This window comes from Chrysochloris asiatica, unplaced genomic scaffold (assembly GCF_000296735.1).
Source record: "Chrysochloris asiatica unplaced genomic scaffold, ChrAsi1.0 scaffold00050, whole genome shotgun sequence".
Taxonomy (NCBI): Eukaryota; Metazoa; Chordata; class Mammalia; order Afrosoricida; family Chrysochloridae; genus Chrysochloris; species Chrysochloris asiatica.
This window is the reverse complement of record NW_006408568.1, coordinates 12,002,219-12,006,792: the sequence shown is the minus strand read 5'-3', so window position 1 is coordinate 12,006,792 and position 4,574 is coordinate 12,002,219.

Here is a 4,574-nt window from a genome sequence, read left to right as displayed (position 1 = left end):
AAAGCAGAGAATATCAGAAAGATGTTTACCTGTGCTTTATTGACTACGCAAAGGCTTTTGATTGTGTAGATCATGACAAGCTATGGACAGCATTGCAAAGTACGAGTATTCTGGAACACACCAGATCAGTCTCATTCAAAATCCTTCTTTAAAATCTACAGGAAAAGAAGTTCTTCCTTCTTGCTATTAGGTGCCAATGAGTCAGTTCTTAACTCATAGTGACCCTATGCACAACAGAACGAAACACGGCCCTGTCTTGTGGTATTCTCACAATTATTGTCACGCTTGAGCCTATTGCTGCTGCCACTTTGCCATTCCATTTCTGACCGTCCACTTTACCAAGCAGGATGTCCTTCTCCAGGGACTGGATCTTTTAAATAGCCATCTTGTTGCTATGAAATCTCTGTTCCTTCTTTCAGGGGATGAAGTCCAGCCTCCCCTTAGGCTCATCGTCACATCCTGCACTCACTGCAGGAAAGGGTGTAATGTGTGTGGGGCTTGGATGCAGACTACCACTTCATGATTGCTCCTTGTGCTTTAGGCATAAAGTCAGAGTTGTTTGGTCTCATCATCTTTTTTAGAGCGAGAACTGTGTGCACTTATTTTTGAAAATATGAAACTAGAGTTGATGAAACAACATGAGTGAGATTCAGGGGAAAGATTTAAATGCAGAGTGGGTGAAAGGCATATACAAGGAATTAAACAGCATCTTTTTTGACGTATGTGTAGAGAATTGGTTTGTGGACACAATTAAGCAATCAAAATAAGTATTTTCTTCTTTAAAGATAACAATTTTTACTTATAAAGTGCTCCTTTCTGGCATGAGCTCAAAGCCCTTTAATGAGTGTTGCCTAATTACCCCACCCAATAAACAATCTGGCTGCTAGGAAAAGAGAGAGATAATTATCCTCATTTTACAGGTGGGGAGACCATGTAATAGACAAGTGGTGCCTTACTCAAAATCTTCTTGCAGAGAGCTGAGACTAGCAGGCAAGCCTCCTAATTGCACCCTTCTATCCCAAGGGGCACAGGGTTCCTGCTTCCAGACATCCTTCAAAGGAAGGACAGTTCATTTGCTGGCTGGAGAAAAGTAGCTATTACTCATTGGAACTACAGCTCCCAGCAGACACTGAGAGGAGAGAGGGCTGTGCCCCTCGTGCCCATTCAGATTCCCAAATATGGAGAAGGACTAGGTTTTGGAAGAGGAACAGAATGCTCACCCTTGAGAGAGAGGGAGAGAGAGAGAGAGGAAGGATGAGGTAAGTTTGGAATATTTAACTCTATCACCTAAGCGTCTGCATGGTCTTTGAAATGTAACAGCCAAAGTCATGATCTCTTGTTCATAAATCTTTCTAGAAGACCTAACTTTTGAAACTGAGCAATTAGTTCAGCAGAACTGTTTTCTCCTAGGATTAGATGTACACTGACAGGGATGGTTACAGTTCTGGGAGGCCAGATTGTTTTTTCTCTGAGTTCAATCAGTTCAGAAAGTGATAGTGGTGGTGGTGATGATGGTGGTAGTGATGATGCTGGTCATCAGATAAGCAAATCTGACTGAGGAACAGCTCTGCTGTGATAGGCCCAGGGAGGCCAGAAAGCCATGCTAGCAACAGTGTGTATAGAACCAAAGGATGAGTTGCCCTGGGAGAACAAGGGTTACTCTTTTTTTTTTGCCTCAGAAGCTACTGAGACCTCCTGGTGGGAAAGGCATGAAAGAACTATTTCCTCATTCTGTCTTCACTCTGTCAACAAACACTTAACTAAAGTACCCTCATTCAAGGAACTGGAGTCCTGGTATGGCGCTGTGGGTTAATGTGCTGGACTGTGGAGTTGGTTTGCAACCGCAAGGTTGGTGGTTCAAGCTCACCACCTGCTCCTCAGAAACCCTAGATAGGGTCACTAAGAGTCAGAACCAACTCAACGGCACTTAACAACAACAACATTCAAGGCACTGGGATCAATGCTAAGGTGGCTTGAAAACATAAGATGGGTTCTGTGCCCTCAGGACTCTTAAAACTGGTGAGTACCCGAAACACAAAACAAAACAAATCCACTGCCATTGAGTTGATTCTGACTCATAATGATCCTATAGGTCAGAGTAGAATTGCCCCATGGGATTCTCAAGGCTCTAAATTTTTATGGAAGCAGATTGTCTCATCTTTTTCCCTTGGAGTGTCTAGTGGATTTGAACCACTGACTTTTTGGTTAGCAGTCAAATGCTTAACTCACTGTGCCACCAGAGCTCAACTGGGGAGTGAAGGAGGGTATAAAGGAAAACTGAAGCAAAAAGGAAGAAAGAGACAGATAGTGCCAGATAGTGTATTACTTATATTTTTCATTCACTATTTATTCATCTGCCGCATAGACTACAAAGGTGAATAAACCTAAAGAAAGTTTCTGCCTTTATAGATTTGACATTCTGGTAGTCCCTGAATGTCTAGTAGAGAAAGTTCTCCAGGTAGAGAGGGAGGGCAAATTCAGAGACTTTAAGATGGAAATGAACGTGATGAGTTTGAGAACAGGAGGCCAATGAGATTGAAGAGGAGTGGACAAGAGCCAAGAGCAGTAGGAAATGATGTCCAGATTTGGCTAAGGTCACATCACATAGGGTCATTGTTGTTGTTGTTAAGTGCCATTGAGTCAATTCTGACCCATACCAACCCTGTAAAGGGTTTCTGAGGAGCAGCTGGTAACATCAAACCAAGAACCTTGTGGCTCAAAGTGACTTTGCAATGTAGCACATTAGCCCACAGTGCCACAGCAGGACTCCACCTAGGGTCATATAAAGATAAAGATATTATTGTTGAAGTATTCCCTGAGCTGATTCGAACTCACAGTCAACTGTAGATCTACCTCCAAAGAGTTTCCTAAGGTGAGATCTTTACAGGAAGGAGCTCTCGTAGTTTAGTGGATTACGTGTTGGGCTGCTAATCTTAATGGTCAGCGGTTTGAATCCACCAGTCACTCTTAGGAAGGCAGATGAGACTTTCTGCTCTGATAAAGGTTCACAGCATGGGTTGCTATGAGTTGGAAGCAACTCGATGGCAACCATCACCAACAAGCAATCTTTATGGGAGCAGATCTCCAGGTCTTTTCTCCCGCAGACCTACTGCCCTTTCCCTTTTGGTTACCAGCCAAACTCTCAACTGTTGCACCAGCAGGGTTCCTTCCCAGAAAGATACCCACTGCCATGGATTCGATTCCAGCACCTACTGACCCTGGAGGACCTAGTAGAGCTGCCCCCATCAGGTGTCCAAGGTTGTAATCTTTACTGAAGCAGATTGCCACATCTTGTCCCTAAGTGGTTTTGAACTGCTAACATTTTGGTTAGCAATCAAGTGCCTTCACCACTGCTTCACCAAGGGCTCCTCTCCCTTAAGGAGAGGTGTTATGAATTTCATTCTAATTCTTATGGAAAGCCATTGTATTTAAGCAGTGGCTTAATGGGATCTGATTTAAAGTGCCAGATGAGGACAAAAGATTTTTAAGAGCGTTTGAAGTTGAGAGGAAAGGTGTCCCTGGGTTGGGATGGACAAGAAAGGCCTCCCTACAGAATAGGACATAAGCTAAGCATCCATGCACAAATGGGGGGGAAGGCATTTTAGTAGGAAGGAACCTCAGCAGCAAGGTGTGGAGTCAGGATAGCCCGTGAATGTTCAGATCATCAATTTGCCCACAAATGTGGACAGTGAGATTAGAGAGAGAGAGGATTGGGAACATTTTGAAGTCAGAAGGTTCTGGAACTCAGATTGACAGTAATAGAAACTTGAATTCACATAGGAGTTATGCACAGGCTTAAATATCCAGTCTGAGAGCATAGCTTCCCCCTGATCACAGCTACCTTCCCCAAACTGAGGGTGAGTATTTCCCCTTAAGAAAGTTGTTGCTGTGAAGGTTTATGAATACCAGATTGAAATCAAGGCAGTCGGGTTACACAATTCCAGTGGACACCATTTGCATTGTATTGTATTCTAAAGGTACCCCCTAGTACACAACGTGATCCACAAGGCAAACAGTATTCTAAGAGGTACTGAGTAGCATTTGAAAGATAAAGTGCTTAAGATACCAACAGCTGACACACTAAGTTCCATAGAGTGACCACGAATAGGGTTTCTGAAGAGCAGCTGGTGGGTTTGAACCACCGACCTTGGGGTTAGTAGGTCAGCATTTATCCTAGCTTCTTCAGCTTCTGTGATCAAGATCCAATTGCTGAATGGGAAAAGCAATGGGAATGAAGGGAAGAATAGGGTGGTAGAGAGTTTGAAAGGAAAATGGGAAAGTGGAGGAGATGCACTTAATGTAGATTCCTGGTATGGCGCTGCAGGATAAGCACTAGACTGTGAATCACAACGTTGGTGGTTTGGTGGCTCAAACCCACCAGTTGCTCCTTGGAAACCCTATACAGGGTCACTATGAATCAGAACAAACTTGACCACACTTAACAACAATAATTCTTTTACGCAATGAAACATGAATGGGAAATAGAGGTTTTAGGAAAAGAATAGTGACAAAGGAGGAGAAAAAGATGGTTCAGTAGCTGAGCTGTGAGTGGTCAGTGGCATCAACGGGGTGGG